At 43.3% G+C, this 21,739-nt stretch overlaps 1 protein-coding gene and 1 long non-coding RNA gene across 4 annotated transcripts in view; one reads left to right on the top strand and one right to left on the bottom strand.

The window, feature by feature from the left end:
- The first annotated feature begins 4,516 nt into the window (after positions 1–4,516).
- ELF1 (E74 like ETS transcription factor 1) overlaps positions 4,517–21,739 on the top strand; it is an 82,760-nt gene continuing 65,537 nt past the window's right edge. The window contains exon 1 of one of the 2 annotated variants that reach the window (XM_065678166.1): positions 4,517–4,613. The gene's annotated coding sequence lies outside the window, so the exon portion shown is untranslated. Of the gene's footprint in view, positions 4,614–21,065; positions 21,234–21,739 lie in introns of those variants that run through there. The other variant, XM_065678165.1, reaches the window with a different exon arrangement.
- Positions 8,143–21,032, bottom strand: LOC136013780 (uncharacterized). 2 transcript variants are annotated; one of them, XR_010612367.1, is made up of 3 exons: positions 20,460–21,032; positions 20,213–20,367; positions 8,143–9,891 (listed from the first exon to the last, which is right to left on the bottom strand). It is a non-coding gene; the product is annotated as an uncharacterized LOC136013780 (long non-coding RNA). The 2 variants fall into 2 exon arrangements; XR_010612368.1 differs by having other exon boundaries at positions 8,143–9,871.

The raw sequence follows: 21,739 nt of genomic DNA, 5'->3' as shown, positions 1-21,739 counted from the left end.
AGAGCTCCGTCCGAGCAGAGGTACCCGTGCGTGCCACACACCCCGGCCCCGGCTGCCTGCGGAGCAGCCTGGAAGAGGAGCGGGGGGAGGTAACGTCGCTCCGTCCTGAAGGAGGGCTTGTGGTCAGCCTGTCGTAGCTAACTGCAGCAGTTACACGTTTGTCAGCGGTTCCATTGTAAGTGCAGTTTTCATGTAGTTTATAACTCGGTTATAAAAACATGTGCCGGGTTGAAATTTGGTCGTCGGCCTCTTCTCCAGGAACATCTCCTAGGTGAATCTTGACATGATTCTGTTTAGGTGCTGGGTGGAAATACAAGGAAAATATTGGCTTTTTATGTTTCCATGAACTTTAAAACCTAGCATGTGGACACATTTACAGCTCAGTCCAAAAACAAGTCATCCCCCTACTGAGTTTGTTAATCTGGTGAAGGGTTTAAAGGCTTGGTCTCTGTAGGCATTGCTCTTTATGCATTATTTAGTGCAGCAGAGACTTTCTGAAGACTCTTACAAGGTCCCTGCCTAAGGCACCAACCCACAGAAGTGACATGGGTCACCACATGTCCACACAGCTCTGACCATGTAGTGCCAGGACAGTCTGAACGCCTCGGTGCTGCTGTGGGCAAGAAGGTGGTCTTAAAAATGAAGGTGGAATATGTTAACTTTGCTCTGTGGGGGTTTGTTTTTTTACCGTGCCTGCTCAGTTGCTGCTTCTGAGACGGGGAACAAGCCGGGTATTGAAGAGGTTTGGTTGGTATCTCTCTGCGTACACCCGTCTCTGGATCCCGTGAAACATGCCTGCCACCCAGTGGATGCAGCAGATCCTATACGCTCCGTATTCTATACATTTACTACCTCTTCGCGTTGCCCAGCCCTACCCTGTTGGCAAGTTTGAGAAGCAAAGTGCTTGGGAGTTGTAAAAATGCCCAGCTCATCTGGTTTGTCCCTGGGCCTGTGTGCAGTCATGGTTTCTGTCATGACATGGTTTTAAACTGATGGAGGGTAGATTTAGATATTAGGAAAAAACTCTTCCCTGTGAGGGTGGTGAGGCACTGGCACAGGGTGCCCAGAGAAGCTGTGGCTGCCCCATCGCTGGCAGTGCTCAAGGCCAGGTTGGACATGGCTTGGAGCAGCCTGGTCTAGTGGAAGATGTCCCTGCCTGTGGCAAGGGGTTGGAACTGGATGAGCTTTAAGGTCCCTTTCAACCCAAACCATCCTACGATTTTATGATCTGCCACCATACATCCTGGCCAGCTGGGGTGATGAGCCAGGGGTTCTGCCAACGTGTTGCAGCTCTCCAGCTGGGCAGCAGTAAGAAGAGGTAACATGAATAAGGCAGATGAATATATGCAGAGGAAGAGGCAGTTTCACATCTGAGACGGCTGGAGAATTGGATTTTGCAACCCCAGCCTTCGTCATAGCATTTTCACATACATATAAAGGTTTTTGCACATGGGCTGCTGGGTTTTCTGGGTGCCTGGCCTGGGTCCCTGGGATCTGCTTTGCAGTTACACGGAGCTTGTTTGTCTGGATCAAAAGTCCAATGACTGTTAGCTCTCAGTGTGCAGAAGATGTTTTGTAGGTCTAAGCATGTTAGAAATACAAGTCTTGAGTGTCAGCACTGCTCACTCAGTGCCCGGAGCATTTTGCTTGGATCTTTTCATATCTTAGTTTTCCCATCCTTAAAACAGTGTAGATAACAGTATCCTTTACTTTAAGGATTACTGTAGGGATGAGAACCGCAAAAGAACCTGAGACAAAAGGAGTAATTCCCTTTGTGGTTTGAATGTATGTAGTGATGCTCTAGAGAACAAGGGCAAAAAGAGGGATTTGTGTGGTAATTATGGCAAAGCTTCTATGGGGAAAAGAAATGTGACCAGCTCAGTCGCAATTAGAGGTTGACCTCCATGCATATAAGCACTAGGAGATGGTTTTAATTGCCTTAGGCCACTTAGGTCTAATATTTCCTGAATTCTGCCATGTTAATTGAATTTTTAATACATTTTGCGTGTGTGTGTGATTTCCAAGGTTTTCTTTCTTTTAGGAAAAGAGGTGAAAAGCAGATAGGCAGCCTAGGGTAGCATACTCATGTCACCGTCCTTCATCGGCTGTGTTTTTCATGTATTACCTGGGATTCTGCTGTTGAGCTCTCTGTTGAAGATACCAATGGTTATGTTAGGTCGTTGTTGTGGCCTGTGTTGCTGCGAAGACTCATAGGATGGGGCAGGGACAGGGCAGGGAGAAGCAGGACTCCTGCTCTTGTCCCAGGTACCTGGTACTGTTGTGGCTATAGCTTTACGTGGGAGCCTGGAGCCTCCTGCTGTTCTCTGACTTGGGGTACAGTTGTTACAGTACTGTTCTTGAGCTGCAGCCCTGTCCTGCACAGGTGCTGGAGGAGAAGTTGTTTATTGCTGTGGGGATGGCCTGTGTCATCTGATCAGCATGAAGAGTTGTGAAGAAGGTGGATGTGGCCTAGGAAATACCCACTGAAAATGCACGAAGTGCAATTTGGATATTTGACCAAATGCAGGTGGATTTTTTGTTGGGGCAGCAAAAGGGACACCTCCAGTATAGCAGTTCCAGTCCAGATGTCAAATTTCAAGTCTGTCCCCGAGAGCTGAAAGGATGCTATAGCCTTCAAAGTTTGCCAGAGATTTCTGTTGACACTGAAAGACAGCATTTTCCCTGGTCTTGTTCTGGGAGCAGCTGAAGTATTGTGACTTGAGTTGTTCTAATTGCAGTCTGCCTCTTTTTGCACCCCTCACTTGGAGGTAACCTCTACAAGACATGGAACAAAATTTATCCTGAGCAGACATTCAACTTGGAAAATTTCAACCCAAACAGCCAAAGTCTGGCCAAGTTACAAGCAGCTGGAAGGAGAATCTCACACTGCAAGTGTTCAGCGACTGTCTAAATGTGGTGCTACAAGGTTCATCAATATTGTGTATATGTTTATGTACATGGAAATACGGTACTGAATTATAATACTAGATTGACTGTCAGCCAGTTCATTCTGAGTTTTCTTTTTTTTTAATAGAGAATTGAACCTAAACCTCTTTGGTTGATTGTGTGAATGCTTTTCCATACTCACATTATTCACTGTTCGTTTTCCTGGCTGAAAAAAATTAAAACTTTAAAATGAAGTCTCTGAAATAAATGACAAGCCAGGGCTTACTTGTTCTGAATCTTTCAAAATGACTTAAAAATTGTTAAAGACCAATTTACAGTAGAACTAGGGCAAATTGCTTCCCAGCCTTTTGAACTGTAAAAACCACATCTCCCAAATTCCTAAGCTATTCATCAAGTGTATTGTAGCAGGCTCACCCTATATTGTGTCCCTGATATGTCTATTAACTCTGCAGCGAAGTGTGAGTTTAAAACAATTGTGCCATGGAGTCACTGTGGAATAAATACCACAAACATTGGCAAAGTTGCTTCATAAATCTTTCATAGTTTAGTGAGGAGCTTAGGCATGCCTTTCTTCTATGAGAGTGCAGCTGTTTCTTGTGGGGTCCCCTGGGGGCTGGATCTTGGTGTAAGGCTGTTTAATACTGTTATGTTCACAGTTTTTGTGATGATATCTCATAGTTACCCATAGATTACATGCAGGTTTGTGCATGTATTCCAAATATTTTTTTTTTTAATGGTCAGCATCCAGCAGAAGGCATTTTCCATGCAGCAACATACAAAGGAACGAGGAATGCAGTTACACCAGCAGGATAGGGGGCTGTCTTCAAACTGGTAATCAGAAAAAAGGCTTAAGAATTTGTGCAGGGAATCATCTCAGCACAACTTTTCATGGTAATGCTGTGACCAAAGTGTGGTCTTTGGCTGTATAGCAATATAAATATTGCACAGAAATAGGAACGTACGTGGCATTAGTAAGATCATGGGAATTCTGTGTGTGGTTTTACTGCTGACATGTGAGGAAGGATGTGAACTATTAGTACAAGTACAGTGACAAAAGTGATCCAAGGTTTGGAAACTAAGTTTTACAATACAGGGTGTGCAGAGTTTATTCCCCTCAGAAGAGACTGAGAGGAGAAATCATGTCCATCTATATCCTAGGTATGCGTAAGGAAGATACATGATACTTGCTTGACCCTACCAAGACATCCAGTGTCTAGGAGATGCAGTTAGGTATGTTTTACCTTGAAATAATAAATGGCAACAAGGGCAATAAAGCATTCTAATGGATTTGCTGTTGCTGGGAGTATATAAAGTGAGATGGGGTTTCCTTCTCAATGATGTGCTTTGGCTTGGTTCAGTGGAGGATGTTTCCAGTGCATGCAGAAGGGGGGGACTGTGCTCTGTCCACCTGCATTCTTGCCTAGATTGAGGAAACAAGATTATTTTCAGTGCTTTCTGTGTATTGTAGCACGTGTTCCCACCTTGGATAAGATTACAATAAAGTGTCATGCTACAGAACTTGGCTGGTTTTCTCTTTTGTTAGGAGGACCAATTTTTCTTTTAATTTGACTTCTGGGATAATGATTAATTATTGTGTACTTTCCTCCAGAGCATCAACATCTGGTGGCAGCTGGAGACAGGATATCGGGTGCTCACCTTCCTCACTTACTACTCCCTGTTGGTACAGAGTCCTCTCATATTCCCAGGTTGGTGTACTGTCTTTCCTTCATCAGGATACTGACTGCTGTGTTTAGGGATGAAGAAATTTCCCCTGCCATTAGATAGGCAAAGATATTGCTCGTTGTTCAGAGGTCAGCTGCTGAGAGCTTGTGGTACCTGCAGTCTCCCCTTAACCACCTCTGCATCCTTCAGGCATGTTTCCCTCTGCCAAATCTCCTGCTGCAAGCAGACACCTCAGACAGGGACATGGGCACCCATGCGTATGGCTGGGCAGCATAGCACCCCCAGCAGTCACTAAAACAAAATGTTACGGTGGTGAAATCATTCTGAAACCTGAAACACATGACTGACTGCTTGAATCAAATCAAAGCATTACCTGTGGAGCTTTTCAGGCAGCTTCACAGCAAAGCTGAGGGTTCAGTTTGGCTTGGGAATTACAATTGAGCCTAAATAGTTACAAGATGATGTTTTGTAATTCCATAGTTCATTCTTTTTCATATAACAAACACACATTTTTTTCTTTGGCATCTGAACTGGAATAAATACCCATTAAGTGTTGAAGTATTTCTTTCCGTAGAAAATATATTTTATTGCACCAGCTCTAGGGTACAAGGTAAGCAAAACAGTGCCGAGGTCTGATTTTCAGTATTTCATACCGTGATTTTGATTTGGGCTTTTTAATTCACACTTTAAAATATCCTGTGGATGTTTTAAGGTAACAAATTGTGGTTTCTGTACAGGGTGACATTAATGGAAGTTTTCTTGTTGAAAAGAACTGAAACTTGAGGAGCCTAAGTCCTTCTAAGTCAGTATCTCTGGACTTCTCAAAACCAGGCATCAAGTATTTCTGCTAACTTGGAAATACTTAGGCACCAAAGTACACCTCTCAAAGATGATTTCTAAAACCACTTCTCTCAGCTGCCATATTGAGATGTTCATGTTTGATCTATATGCCCATCACAATGTTCATGGGAGTTAATGATAATGCACTGGTGATTTCTAGGAGATACAGGATCCCACTCACTAATAAAGGTCTGTCTGTTTTGAAAGTGCAGTTGTGGGTTTTAGTTTGCCACCTTGTGCCATCTTACTGGTTTTGTAATATTTAGTGAGTTTTATGCCTTTGCTGGCTGTGAAGTCAAACAGTGTTTTAGGTTGAGATTAAAATCTGTGGAATTGTCAAGCGACTTCTGTCCATCTGAGGGGCATATCAAATTTGAACATAATATTATTGAATAGCAGAGCTATATAACTAACTGTACAAATTGTTAGTGTGTATTTAGGATAATTATGCACTCAGACAACCAAATTAACAAAGGCTAGAAATAGCAGTTAGACTGTGTTCTCTGCCAGGTTTCCCCGTTCACCAGTGCCAAATGCAACTGTAATCGGGATAGTCAAGAGTTAGGTGTTTTTATTGAATGTGCCTGCCATGTGAGTGTGTGTGCAGACTTCCCATGTAGTTCCTAATCCAGCACATCTGCAGCCAGTGAAGATGTAATTTTGCCTGCTCCCCAGAATTACTTTAATTTCCTTCTTTTAATTATGTGTTTATACAGAAATACCTTTTTTTTTTTTTTCTTGCTAAAACGTCCTGTGTCAGGTTCACCTGCTTACTCTAGGCAGTGTGATATTCTGGTCTTTTTTTTCCTCTGTTAATACAATAGTGACATAAAGCAGTTACAGTGTTTGAAGTACTGGGTCATAGCGACATCAACGAAATTTAGTGAGGTTTTTCAGGTTGCTTGACCTTGTTCTGTGACTTGTTTGTATGTCATGTATTCAGGTAGGAAACAGCATGTTCCAGGTCCTGGCAGAAGCTAGCTCACATGGTATCTGCTGCTGTTGTTTCAACATCTGCTGCTGCTTAGAGAGACACTGTCATTGTGTCATTTCCAGCAGCTTGCAGGTTAAGCGTGTATTGGATGTTTTTGAGGTGTGCTTGGGCTCTTCTTGTGGGGGACTCAAGTTGGTGGTTGAGAAGTAGAACTGCTGGTGGGAAAGCTGCAATTCTGCAACTTGCTGCAGACCTTCAAAGACCTTTTTCAGACAAGGGGAGATTGAACAGCATGCTGGCATCTGTTCTCTGCGCTTTAATTTTATTAAAGGAGGAAGTTCAGTGAGAAATTGCAGGGTCTCTTGTTGATCAAACTCTGATGCTGATCAAGAGAATTACCCCAGATACGTTTGTTTTGAGGAAAACAGAGAGTGTACTTTATCACCAGTTTAAACTGTTGAAGACATGAAGAGGTTATGCTGCCCTGTGGCATAGGATTTGCTATTTCTTTAAGATAAAAGGCAGGGGAAGTGGTATTGTGGGTGAAAGCACAGCAAGAGTAGTCAGAAAAAAGGGTGGTGACAGTACTTAGTGTACATACACTGCTGTAGGAACACTGATCCAATGTGTCGTGGTAATAATGTGTTTCCTAAGGAACAAGAAATCTCTAGGAAAAGAGCGTAGTCCAATACAGTTTCAAAAACTTCACTGTTTTGGGGGAGATCAACTGATTTAAACAACAGAAACATGCAAACCGAGTAACTAAATACAGATGACTGAATTCATTCATGCATTAGAATGCATTTTCCCTCGAGCCTAAGGAAGACCATTCCTTGTCTTCACACAGCCATTTGTGCTGAGTGAAATGACATTGGGAGACAGAGAGCTCCAACATCTTCTTGGCCTGGACCCTGGGCCTCCTCCCTGCTGCTCTGCTTCCTGCGTTGCAGATGGATGCAACACAATCGAAGCTGCTACCAAGCTCCAGAAGAAAGCCCAGAGCTTGAGTATTTCTAGCAGTAGTTTCTCAAAACAGATACGCCTTCAGGCAGTTCTTGCACAGTACTTTTTCTTGCTCTCCCCGTATGCCTGCCCTCGCATGTGCCAGACAGCACCATCTAATGAAATGGCTGACGTTTCACTGATATGGATCCTGTTGCAGCCAGTCATCTCCTAAGTAAAATGTTGGGCCTGAGGGACAGCTGTGCAGAAAAAGGCATTGGCTTTATCACGCCATCACTGGAAACGGTGGTTTGCATGGGCATCCCAAGGAGGAACATCACTACGCCGTATGTAAGGAAAACAGGCCACTTGGTCTCTGTGCAACTTGCATGGTTTACACAGTAGATTTATTTTAGTCCAAAGGGAGTGGGTAGCTTAGGTGGCAAAGCTGAGGCAGGTTCTGGTAACTGTGCTGAGAAGCTGCTGGGGGCGGGTTGAGGAAATTAGTGGTGTGTTAGTGGAGATACTGGAATTGAGATGTGTCTGTGGTCTATTGAGCTGTAAACCTTATGCTGGCAGGCTTATGCCAGCATTTTACTTTTATGCTTCCTTCTGGGAGAGGGGAATTACACCTACGTGTAATTGCGTGCAGAGAACAGGTCCCCCAGCACCTTCTTACCTCCTTTGAAGTAGTGCCAAGCTTTACCCTTATGTATTTGGGTATCTGTGTGCTTTTTGCAGTTGTCTTTCACTGGATGCCTTTTCAAGTGAAACCTTCATGTGAAGCCATCCAAAAAAAAACCTTTATATTATTTTCTTTTAAACATTTTCTTAGTTAAAGAATTTTTATGGGTTAACAGATTAAGATTACTTTAGGGTTTTTAAGAAAATTTTACTAACCCTTTTTCAAATTCAGTTTTCAAATGTTAATATTACAATGTAGTAAAACGTTTCAGCTATTACAGGTGTAGTATTTTAATGAATGAATGAACTGGCTTCTGACCATAAATATACTGCAGCCAAGATGGTGAGAGCCAAAAATGTACTTTTATGTTCTTGGCAAATGACCATTTGTGGAAATTTTCCAGGACACATAAATGTATTGATGTTGAATAGTTTCCATATCCTTGTGATCAGATTTACTGATATCTTTTTATCATTGTTGTACACTTTTGGGAGTATAGGAGGCGATTATGTCATTATGGGCCGCATCTGAGGTGAATTATTGCAAATACATTACCTAAAGTCTGGTCTACCTGCTTGCTGTACCCCTGGGTGTAATTTCTGGGGCAGTCTCTAAAGCAGAGGTCAGACAGCTGAACACTTTTTCAGGATGTTGTTTGCTTGGGAAGTATAGGTTTGTTTTCTGTGGGAAAACCAATACATTAACTTTTGTAGATGTTGTATTTATTCCATTTGAAATAAAAAGCTGTGGCAGAAATGGGAGTTTGTAGTCTCTGTTTTATCATTGCAGTGTGGCTAGCTGTTGGAAGGTCAAATCATACCTAAGGTTGTTACTATATGCACTCCCTCTCTGACTTTACTAGTTAGGTAGGTTGTTTCTCCTCTTTTGCCAAATCTATGAGCCTTACTGAAAGAAAACTCCTCATTTCATGTTTTCTTGTAGGAAAAAAAAAAGTATTTATAGAGAGAATTGCTTTTATTGTGGAAAGTTAGTGCTAAGTACTGTGTATTTCTTCATAGACTTTAAAACTCAGACTAGGTTCTAGGTGTTACATCTTTGCCTCAATACCTGTTGAGAATATTACTTATTTTTCTGAAGTCTCTAATCCTCTAGATCACATGCATTCTCCCTTGTTTCAGATTGATGTCAAGACACGTAGTATATTAGATACAGTTAGAGACTGTGTAGTTCATTGATGCTTCAGATTTATGACGTGATGGAAGCCATATCAAGCCTCCCTTTCTTTTTCACTTTTTGGAGGTGGAGGAAGATCAATTACATACATGTTCACATTTAACTTTTCATTCTGTGTCTTTACTACCAGACTAAGCAGTAGCCTTACAGGTGTTTCAGTAGGCACAAGTATTTGTTCAGGTGCGGTTTAAGGGAGAAAATGCATAATTGTGGTTCTTTTGCATAGCAGAATGACTGCCTTTTAGCAGAGGAAGCTATTCTAAATGGGAAGTGTTAGGAAAGCCACTATATTCGGATACTGTGTTAAAGAAATGTGAGAAGGTGACTATATGAACACTGTTACTGGTACTTTTTGTGTTTGTGCTCCCTCTTTCTTATCCGTCAGATTAATCATGTCCTATTAGTGAACTGAAGACAAGTAGAAATAAAAATCTTAAGGGTGTTTTTTCATCATTCTGTGGAAAATCCTTTCTTGGGATTACGGTTTTATCTTCCTAAAAAATACATTACTTACAGTTTCAGATATGCAGGAAAGGAGATGACAATTGTACATGTATTTTAACCAAATGTGGTCAGAGCTTGGTGGCTGAAAAACTGATGTCTCCATGCTTTTGCTTTTTGGAACCACTGCAATCAAATTCCTCCATCTTTATTCCAAAATGTATCTTGAATGTTAGTTCATATGCCTGAAGAATAGAGAATAGAACTGGGAATGAAAGAAAATAAGATAGAACAAATTAGAAAGGGAAGGAAATAAAAGTATGTTGAGTTGATCCAAAGTAGTTTTCTCCTCCTGACTGTAAGGGTAAGAGCCAGGGAAACAAGATGCAGGAGAAACTGATAAAATTGCAATAGTTTAAATATATAAACTATATGGTATGTATATATAACATATATATACTATAGAATAACTGGGACCTAGATCAGCACTTACAGAAGAATGTTGAGTTGAATTCATTACCCATAGTGAAAAATTGAAATTCCTCTCACCCAGCTTACTGTGTGTCTTTTTTTCTAGGTTATTTTTTCAATAACAAAGTGGTAGCTTTTACTAAATGTGAAGAAAATGGACTTGAATCTGAATGCTGCTTCTAAATAATGTTGGAGAGCAAGCATCTGTAGTTAGAGCTTGGATTTCTTTCTCGTTCTCTCCCAAACATTGTGTTAGCATGATGTAGTTTTGAGGAGATAAAAAGCATTAAATATGGACAAGAAGTTTTTTCACCTAATTAGTGATTGGATTTTCTAAGTGAGCTGTAACCAGCAGTGAAGCACCAGAGCTTTCCCAGTTGGACATAACCATGAGCTCAACCTCCTGTTAGTAAAAGTCATTCCCCTTTTTTAAGACTTGTGTGGTTACACCAGTAATAATATTCTTCAAGATGGGAGACTGATGCGCAAAGGGGTGAGAGCCTGGTTATAATTTTCTTTACTTAAGTAGAACTGGGAAGGAGAAGACCATATTTTCACACCTTATATTATACCACCACTCGCATTTTTGAGGAATACAGAAGTGTGGAAGAAAACAATCCCCGAGCCAACGCAACTACTTAATGATTATATACTGTTTCCCCCATTCCTCTGTTTTGTCTTTGTAGAGTAAAAGGTCTTTGCTGTATTAACTTTGGCCTGCAGATCTTCAGCCTGCTCTTTTCTGCCTATAAACATGAATTGTTCCCTGAGCATTATAAGTCAAGAGCCAGGTTTCCTGTGAATCTGTACCCAAAGCATGATGCTTCCTTTTTCCCTCCCTATACTGTATCCAGCTGCTATTTCACCTCAAAAATGCAAATGTGCATCTCCCGATGATGCAGGCGGTGTCTTTCCTGTTTGCTGCTTGGTGTTATTAGTTGGCATTTAATAGTACAAGTGAATTTTCCAACATGCTGTATAATTCTGGGTCATATTTTCTGCACCTCCAGCTCTGACTTCTGCCAAGATGGTACACAAATGATATACTTGTGTAAATTTGAAAATGTTCACTGGATAATGTAATTTTCTGGAATGGAATGAATGGAAATTAGTATCATTTCAGAAAGTAAGTAGAAATAAAGTACCTAACCCTGTTAGAATCACCTGGAACCATAATCTTCAAGTAGTTTACTTGGGGTCTTCTGACGAAGCAGCAGCTGCTTCATGCAATTAATGATCAGCAATAAAGAAACTAAAGGGTGCTTGCTTAGGATAGAGGAGTTCATTTTCTTACAGAACAGAGAGTAGCAGTGAGTAGGCTGCTTCTAGCTTATGCAGAGCAGCAGTGGCTCATATCCTAAAAGCAACGGGCATGAGGATGTGAGCATGTAATGGGGGAAAAAAGAGCATGTAATGGGGGAAAAAAAACAACAAACATTTTCTTTACTCTTTCTCCTTCCTGGCTGAGATCATTGACCACTGTCTTAAGAAAAGCTGTTTGAATTATTCTGGCTGTAAAAATTAAATTAGTTTGATGTTGCTCTTAAGTAGTGGTTGAAGTAAAGGAAGATTTCTGTGACCACAGTCACAAAGAGTATATATTTGTCTCATATGCAATGCTGGAAAGCATTTCTAATGTCTTGCTAAAAATGGGGAACATTAGAAGTTAAAGTTCAAGAAATGAAATGGGTTACAGAGAAACAGTGGATGAAACACTCTGAATTTAGGCTACTGTCCTAGAATGAGAGTGTTCTACCCTCAGATTTGGGTCTCTGTCCCTTGATGGTAGAAGGAGTTGAAATCATTCCCATCTGGCTAGTGGGATGTCTTCCAGAGCACAGATACCTTTAAAGCTGATGAACCCTCAGTAAATGGAGGGCAAAATGGTTTACAAGGTTAAACACACATGCTAGAATGCTAAACTGACAGCATTAGTCTGATATATCAAACATAAATGTATATGTAGTGCTTTGAATGGAGCATTGAGAATACTAAGTCTTTATGACAGGTTACTTGGAGAATATTTGAGCTCCCTCTGTTAAATAAATGACCTCTGTTAGTGGAAAGCAGGAGAAAAATCACATACAAGAAACCATATATGCCATAATGTCCTCTTATTCTCTTAGCCTCTGGTTCCCAATTTTGTTTATACCAAAGAATCAAGAAAGATGGTTCCTGGGAGGCTTTTGGAAAACACATTGTAGTAGCAGCAGCAGTTCTCTCTGGAACTGACCCTGTAGCTGTGTGTGCAGTGGATATGTCCAACTCCCTTACCTTGTTTTTATGGGCAAGTGACAATAGTAGAGGTATTGGTTTGGTTTCTTGGTGTGATCCACAGGATTGTAATCTTGATGATTTGCTGGTAGGATGGCTCATGTGGCTGAAGATGAGGCTGCTGTTTGTGCAGCTTGAAATGGAGCTGAGAAATCAAAATGGTGTCCTTCCAGCAGCCAGGTCACCCTCCCTGCAGCACCAAGCTCCTGGCACCCCTCCTTTTGCATCCTGCAGTCTTTACTTTTTTTTCTCTCTTCTCCATGATTTATACAGTCACCAATTGGTTAATGTAGCGTGTATTTGGATAGGTAAGCCTGCTTCTTAAATTATTGATTGTTTCCTGAACAAGCAAGGAACCAGGTGATGTTTCTCGCTAACTGTTCTTTAATAGTCAGTTCTCTGTCTGGATGAGTTACAATGGAAAATTGATTCATTCACATGAGCTCACTTTTTTGCACAACTGATTTTTTTCTCTCCTGTCTCTCCAACTTAGCACTATCATCTTTACCCATTAATTGGGGCAGCTGGAAGAGCTGTAATAAACACACTTTCCTTTTCTTTGTGTTCACATCCTCAGCAGTGCAGAAATACCCTGTGGATTTCTCAAAAGAATGTAACATATTTGTGGAACTCTAGTTCAACATTTTTCCTAATAGTGATATTTTATCTGGATTTCCTTTAAATCCATACATTTGGTCTGCATCCACCCAGAGAGTTGGCACAGGTGTGTGAGGTAGTCGATATGGCCTGCCTGGGGTGGCAGAATTGGAAGGAGAACAGGAATCAGAATAGAAGCTAAGAGCTTTTCATCTGAGTGGAGCAGAGGAGAGCCTTGCAGCAGCCAACCCGACATGCATATATATATATATATATTTATTTTTTTTTTATGAGATGCTCTTTGTTATTGTCTAAAGCACAAATGTGAATAAATAATCCTCTGGTGTTTCTTCAGGATATCAACAATAATTTCCTGCTGCACAGTTGCCTCTCTGGGGCTGCACGGTCTCCACAGCCTAACTCTGCCCTCTAAAAAAGAATCAGCAAAGAAAGAAAAGCAGCTTTGGGCCCAGAACTGGCTACTAAGGGCGGTGCCTGGCTGTTCTCCCTTAGGAGAGGGCTTGATGGGGAACATTATGATCCCTCCCCCTATCCTCTTGCTCTGTATAAAGGCCAAACAATAATAGTAATACTCACATTGCCCTACTGTAACTTCTGTTCATATCTGTGTGCCTGTCTCTGGCTGTACCGAATTCTTTCTCTGTGATTAATGGCATTCCTTGCATAGAAACTTCTGCAAATCTCAGCCTCATTTTTGATTTGATTTTTTATACTGATAAATATAGACATTATAAAAAGAAGTCCAGTGTGAACACTGGGTATTTTTTCTTCTTCTCGGTGCTTATTATTCATGAATATGTTGCAACATCCAAAAATGCAGTGAGTGACTCACAGAATGAGAAGAGGAAAAAGACAGCTTTTTAAGAGGATTCCTCAGCTAACTACAGAGTGTCCCAGTTAAGAAACCACTGTTTGACCATGCAAAACTCACCCAGTCCTCGCTTTTATGTCCTTTCTGCATGTATTTGAAATATAGTTGCACTTAGTATATATTTCTGTTTATTCATTTGCCCGATATTTTATTTTTCTGGTTTATATTTACAGGGATTAGAACATTCTGACATCAAAACCTAACCAAAACCCACAGAACAACATGTTTACAAATAGTTCTGGATTTTATTTTGTGCGTGTGTGTGTAAGAAAAGAGCAAAGGCTAAGTTTACCATTACTGGCGTAATAACGTCTCTAACAGTTTCAGAATGTGCTGCTATTCTTAAAAATTACCCTTGCAAGGACTGTGCAGCACTGTAATGGTATAATAGTGTGGGGGATCGCCCTGTGGTAGGGTGTCCAGTGCTGATCTACTTCAAGAATCAACATTGACTTTCTTTCTGGAAAGATTGTTTCTCATGCTTGGAAAACCTGAATTTTTCTTTCATATGTATGGTTTTTAATTTTAGATATTAACTTCATTTCACACCTACTATCCCCTCACCTTTGTGTCTTTGTTACACAGTAGCAGGAAACCTGTATTTGCTTAAAAAACCCACTTTGTTTTGAATGCAAATCCATAGAAATAGATAGGTGACCTAATACTTGTCTTTCAAAGCAGTTGCTTACCCAGGTGATCATTTCCTTTGGATCTTGCATAATCTAACTGCAGTCTGTATTACCATGGGTGATGTACAATCATATACAAGATATAAAAAGTGTATTTTTAAACAATTTTCAGGGCTGCTACACGTTGTGTGAAAACTTGGGATAAAACCATCATATTGCTGTGCCCTTGCTTATTCTCTTGGGATATTCAGCAATTGGATGAAGTCATTTTGGCTTTGTGTTGCAAATATGTTGTATTGAGGTGTTCTGTACATAAAATAGCATTGCCATTACAGTGTATAACTATACTTAGGCATTAATTAGAACTACACTGTCTTCCGCCTTGTTTCAGAAACTGTTTGTCTTTTCAAGCAGTAAGCTCTTCTAGATGAAAAGAAATAATAAATCTAGAGTTACCCGTTTGTTGGTATAAAATATATTGCTCTGCCCATTTACTTCCTATTAGTTGCCTTACTAGTTGTAGGGCCCATGCTGAAACAGGATACAGAGTGGTACTTAAAGATGTAAGGGATGTTGGCCTTTTTGGATCAGTTTAATGACTGAATGAAGAACTGAGCAAATTATGAGTGAGTTGGGTTTCAGGATGCAGGAGCCTCAACTGTCTGTCTGAATGTGGATAGTGATGACATTAGGTGTGGCACGATGATTTCCCTTGTCACCTGAGAAACCCAAGTAAAGTTGCATATATTTTACAAATAATTGAAGATTGTGGTTTAATTCTTTCTCTTTCTTGATTTTTTTTTTGGGGGGGGGTGGGGGGTGGGGTGTGTTCTAAAACTCACTGAGAGAAGTATGTGCTATAAATTTGTTGTGTCTTTATTTTGCTTTCTGTGTGTGACTGCCTCAGAGCTGTGGGTGTAAGAGTGTGACTTCTGTCACACTTACTGGCAGGTGTATTTATAGGATGCTAAATGACTTTCAGAGCACTTTCCAAAACAAACAAACAGACAAGTAGCATCCAGGGGGAGGGTGGAACAGAGTTAGCTCAGCTCTGGAAGCTATGAGTTAAGCAGTGCCTCTGTCCTTTCTCTCTGCCTGTAGCATCCCCCAAGTAACTGCCTCGAGTTTAGTGTTTTTTTTCCCTTCAGCTATTGTGCAATCATGTGTGTTTTAGAGTGGAAATTTACCTTAGAGCTGGCCCCCTCTGGTAGTTCATTGCCACCCACAGAGGGAGGTCCTGTGTCCTTTGCTGGCAGTTTTCCTCATTACAGTCCGTCTGAGCTGATTCAGTAGCAGAGTGCTCCCCACCCTCCCCAGTCAGCTTTGTGCTGCAGTAATGTGGATAATGGGATCAGCGGAAGGTTTAACCTGAGTCATGGACCAGAACTGGTGCAAGGACAGGATGGGGAAAGAAAAATGTGGTTGGGATTGTAAGAAGTGTCAGAAATAAGATGAAGCCCACTGCTTCTGGCTGAGAGTGGATTAGAGATTATGTTGTGTCAGAGCTGTATTTGCTGCCTGGATTTCTGCAGTTCTTTCCCTCAGAAGCTTGCTTCCCAGTAGAAAGGAGGATATAACCACATTTAAAACCATTCTCAGAAGTACTAAGAAGCATTACTTCTCAGCAGAGGCAAACCCATAACAAAAGGAGGAAGGAAGGGACTTAGAAGAGTGAGGAAAAGTGACTATATAAGTAGATATTCCTAGAGGCTCGTCATGGCTGGGATGTGACCTAGGAATACCTTAGAAGTGATCCAAGAGAAGTTTGTGCAAGGCTGTACAAGGTCAGGGGTTCGTAGCTATGTGGGATGTTGCTGTTCTGCTGGCAAAGGCAGCCACCTTGCCAAATCTGCCTTCACTAGGAAACACTGGAGGCAAACTTGGAAGTGTAAAGTGGATGAGGTTAAAGCTCCCTGGTGCTCAGTTGTGATGCATTTCATTTCCAACACCTATCTCACTCCTTCTCCAGCAAGGCATAATTTCTGGAGGCTTGGGAGACCACAGGCTTGCGAAAGACTGTCTTGTATATTTTGAAAGAAGACATTACTAACTGAAGGATTCTAGTTAAACACAGGACAGCGGAATACCTTCCCTCCCAGCTTTTGAAAAGAACAGTGTCCTGCTCATATGTGCTTTGTTTACTACCACCTTTCCTTTCCTACAATTCAGCTCAAGTTCAGAAGACCAGCAAGGTGGAAAAGTAGAATGGTCTGAATTTGTGGTTCAGTTGTAAAATAACATAGTTACAAGAACTTTCCTACACCTAATGTCCTATAGCAGAGATTTCCTTTGGGGATAGGAGTAACTTTCCTTATAATCTCCTAATACAATTTCTCAGTATGTAAATGTTTAGGTCATTATGCATCTGGCAGTGTTAGAAACCCATGGTAGCTTTGCTCTGTGTTTTCTGTGGCACCTATCACAGCAGGAGGTGCCAGTCCACAAATGGGAAGTACCAGGAGAGTAAGGCCATGATAGAGATATATTGTATTAAATGGCTTTAGCAGTGTTGATACTGTTTCTTCTTGTTCTAGACCGGGGGAAAGGAAGATGCAGGAGTTTGGGTGCCAGCTCAAGACCTAGGTGAAGGCTGGGTCAACTGCTGTCCTTCCATACACATATGGTGGGATCTTGGGCATAGCCATTGCTCCGGAGTTATTCCCTGCCATGCTTATCAATGGGATTCCTTTCTAAGGGGATGGCTAAGGTTAAATATGTTGCAAAGCGTAAGATACTGTGATGCTACAAAACCAAATTGGAAATGAATTTTCTTAAATCAGACTTTTTATCTGGACTTGAGCCAGAGTTTGGTGAGGCCCCAAGCCTCTGCGAGTAGACAGTGTGAGCCTGGACTCTCAGCAGGGTGGTAGGATCTCCTCTTGAAATAGTAGAGGGGAGTTACAGCATCTCAAGCTGCTTTAAGAATGGCACCGCAGGGCCCTGTGTACATGGGGACTTGCTAGGCTTCTCATGTGGTAACCTTGTGTGTAATATAGCAGGAAAATAAAAACACAAAGAGCTTTTAAACCTAAAGTTTCTCCTCCCTTTCGTCAAAACAGTATTTTCTCCTCCTCAACCCCCATCCAAGAGTGAAAGCTGAGCACAGTCAAACCGCTCCCTTTTGCCCTCTTTTTGCAAGGCTAAAATGTATCTGTCTTTTAGGTGGGGCAGCATTAACTCCAGAGCTGGTCTCTTTGGTCTCTCTTCATAGAATCACAATCATTTAGGTTGGAAAAGACCGTTAAGATTAATCAACTCAAGACGTTACCCCAGGACTGTGAGGTCCGCCACTAAACCATGTCACGAAGGGCCTCGTCTTCATGGTTTTTGAACACGTTCAGGGCTGGTGATTCTACAATTCCTTGCAAAGCCTGTGCTGATGCTTGATCACCCTTTTGGTGATGAATTTTTTCCTAATATCCAGTCTAAATCTCCTCTGGTGCAGCTTGAGGCCATTACCTCTTGTCCTCTCACTTGTTACTTGGGAGAAGAGACTGACCACCAGCTCACTACAACCTCCTTTCAGGTAACTGTAGAGAGCAATAAGGTCCCCCTGAGCCTTCTCTTCTCCAAACCAAACATCCCCAGCTCCCTCAGCCATTCCTCATAAAACTTGGGCCCTTTACCAGCTTTGTTGTGTCCTCGCATGACTTCATAGCCTCATGCCATCCCTTGTTCTGGGAGGCTCCTGTGGACCCCTTCTTGTGCTTCCTGGGGAAGCATCCCATCCTATTGTATCCTATCCTATGCAGTCCCACCCCACTCTTGTAGACCTGTAGCTTTCAAAGCAGGTTGAGAAGGAGGGACAGCAATTACCAAGCCAGTACATAAAGAGAGAATTGGCTCCCTCAGGGTCACACGTGAGGCCAGCAGAGGTGGGAGCCACATCCAGGTGGCGTGCAGCCCACTTGGCTGCACGGCTGCCCTTGGGATGTGAATGGGCATGTGTGTCTCTGGTAGCTGTGGCCAACAGCAACGTGGAAATTGTATTAGGCATTATTTATTTATTTGTGCAGCCTTAACTTCCCCGCTGGCAGGTTCCACCTCTGCCGTGCTGTGTGGCTGCACAAATATTTGAGCTGGGAAGCAGGGGAGGGGAGAAGTTCCGTGCAAGGAATATGCCGCCAGGATGGAGCGGAGGGCTAAAGCTGTTTAAGTTGGCTTAAGTTGTGCTGTTGGTCAGTGTCTAGCTATGTCTTTTGGGCAAACGATGATCTAAGTTTCATAGAGATACTCATCCCAGCAGTGGGCAAGGTCACTTCTTCTTTAAGCCAAATTATAATTAACAAGAAACCCAATACAGTTCCAGGGATGAAAATCCACCTGCATCCTCTCTGTCTAAATATGTTTACATTTTACATATGCTTTTAAAACAATACTGCTTCCAGATTTAGCTTAGAAACGGAGAAATGTTTGCATAGCCTGTGCTCATACATCACTACCTAATGATTTTTTGATTGAGTTCATTGCCTGGTAAGACTCCGTTGGGTTTTTTCTCCTGTAAAACATAACTATTAGACTCTTTTAATAATTAAAATGGCAGTGTCCCTGTGCCAATGTCACGGTTTCGTTGTAACTGCTGTGCACCTGGGTCAGATTTCTCCCCTCAATGCCCCATAATTTCTAAAAGGTTTTACAGTACAATAAACAAATACTTTTAGATATATGATTGGATTAGAATGTAGTTGTTGGAGGGAGGAGAAAACACATCTGTTGCGAGAGGTGGAAAATACAGAGACTAAAATAACACTGCGGTGTTTCCTCCATGTGATCTTTTTTCAGCTGAGAAATACAAATGAAGACAAATTTTGAGAGAGCGCCGTGGCAAAGCTTAAGTAGTGATTTAAGTGATACCTTTTTACTCAGTAAGTCTTAAAAAACTGCTGCCACTGCTATTTTCCCCCCAAAAACCTCTGCTAAAGCAGGCAGGCTGCAAAGTAACATGATAAAATCATAGAATCTGAGAATGGTTTGGGTTGTAGGATCATTAAATATCATCTGTTTCCCTGCCATGAGCAGCAACACCTTCCACTGGACCAGTTTGCTCAAAGCCCCGTCCAACCTGGCCTTGAGCACCACCAGGGATGTGGCAGCCACAGCTTCTCTGGGCAACCTGTGCCAGTGCCTTAGCACCCTCACAAGGAAGAATTTCTTCCTAGTATCTCATCTAAATCTACCCTCTTCTGGTTTAAAGCCATCCCCCCTTGTCCTATCCCTACATGCCCTTGTAAAAAGTCCCTCTCTAGATTTCTTGTAGGCCCCCTTTAGGTACTGGAAGCTGTGCAAGGGCCTCATGGAGCCTTCTCTTGAACAAGCCCAACTCTCAGCTTGTCTCCATAGGAGAGGTGCTCCAGCCCTTTGAGCATCTCCTTGCTCAAGGTGGAACTCGCTCAAGCAGGTTCATATCTGTCTTGTAATATAAATACATCTAATAAAATCATATCTGGATAACTGCTCTTTAAACAATAAACTGGGAGCCAGATTTGCCTTTGAGTGCCTTGCAGGTGTCACAGGGACTGAATTACTTAGAAGTAAACCCAAAATTTTCTCCTTGGTTATTAAACTTAAGCAGTAGTTGGAGATACTAATGTTGGTAAACCAGTGAGTTTTGCTCAGCGAACTCCTGTTTAATTATTACCGGGAAGGTTAATGACAGCTGCCCTTAATCATATTTGGAATGGTTTCAATGTGTTGGCTGGAAGTAGCTTCAGGTTTTTACTCACGTCTTGCTGCCCATTGCAACATCTCCTCTGCTGCTTTCTTTCCATTGCTGCCTCTCAGCTCCTTGCCCTGCAGCTGTACCCTCTCCTTGCCAGCATGGGCTCAGGTCTTTGTGCCCTGCCTTCCCTTGTGGCCAGCGTGTGCTGTGGACTCTGTCCTTTGGGAAGTTCATGGAAAACGAATGGGTGTACCAGCCTGCACGCAGAGCCTGTGCTTCCTTCCCCCCACCAAACCCAGGTTGCTCCTCACCTTCTGTGCCATGTTTTCTGAGGTTAAGTTCCTGTCAGGCCTTGCGGTGCACCCAAAGAGTTTGTGGAGTCCATTTAAAGTGGTCACGTTGCCTTTGTCTGTGTGCTGGGTGGCTCTCGGTGTGTTCATTAGGCACCAAGGATCGTTTAAACAGCTTAAGAAGCAGTCTGGAAATCTACTGGGGATCCTCGAGCAACCTGTTGGATGCTGGGCGTGTGTCGGTGCTTCACTGAACTCTGCACATTAGGCACCTTTCCCTGACCGATTTGGGCCCTCCTCAGTTTCGCTTTCTCCTGGGGTTAACCAGTTCAGCAGGGCAGCACTGCCAGGAATCCCGCATGTTCCACAGAAACGCGTTTGTTTGCTACTCACGGGGAGTGGGGTGGGTGTCACCTGAGGGCTCTGAAGGAGGTGTGCGCTCTCGGAGGCAGGCTGCCGCGGGTCCCCCGCCGCTGTGAGCTCTGAGGGGAGCCTCGCCGGGCAGCGCCCCGCGCACAGCGGCTGGGGAAGCGGCGCCGCCGCGTGCCCCCTCAGCGCAGCCCGGGGCGGGAGCGGGGCCGCCGCCACCTGCGGGCCGGGCCCCTCGGAGCGCTGGCCGCCGCCCGGGGCGTGTCGTGCCGAGCCCCGCCGCGCCGCGCCGAGCCGAGCCGCCCGGCCCCGCGGTGACTCACCGGCCGGGGCCCGGGCACCACTTCCCCCCCGCGGCAGGAGCCATTTTAACTGCACGAAGCTGCGGGGAGGCCGGGGCGGCAGCGCAGGCCCCGCGGTGAGGCGGTACGTGCTCCCCGGGGGGAGAAGGGCGACGGGCGGGCGGGGGGGGATGCTGCTTCATCGGGCTGCTGGCCTCCGCCACCTCTCCGCGCTGCCCGCGCCTGGAGCGGCTCTCGTCGGCCGTCTGGGGAGGGCTGGAGGGGGAAAGGGAACTTCTGGTAAAGTGCGGCACCAGGGCGCGCTGGGCAAAAACTGGTACAAGCTGAGCCGCGAGTTAAGAGCGATGTTTGGAGCGGCAGCGCCCTGAGTGCCCGTGTGTCGCCCCGGGCGAAGGGCACTTGTGTGTAGAGCTGCCATGCGTTACAGCCGAGTTCGCTGTGTTTTGTAGTTGCGTCGCCTTCGAAGCTGTGGCGGTGTCAGGCAGGCTGCTGAGGCAGACCCCCTGGGCAACCAGTCTATACGATAGACGGAGTCTATTCTGAAACTACATTTACCTGGACTCTGTTAGCGTGTAGGCGTGCGAGTTGGACAAAGTGTTAGTAATGAGCGCTGCCGCTCTGAGCACCTTT

The sequence above is a fragment of the Lathamus discolor genome, chromosome 4 (assembly GCF_037157495.1).
Source record: "Lathamus discolor isolate bLatDis1 chromosome 4, bLatDis1.hap1, whole genome shotgun sequence".
Lineage (NCBI taxonomy): Eukaryota > Metazoa > Chordata > Aves > Psittaciformes > Psittacidae > Lathamus > Lathamus discolor.
The sequence above is the reverse complement of the archived record's forward strand: the minus strand, read 5'-3'. Positions and strand labels throughout refer to the sequence as shown.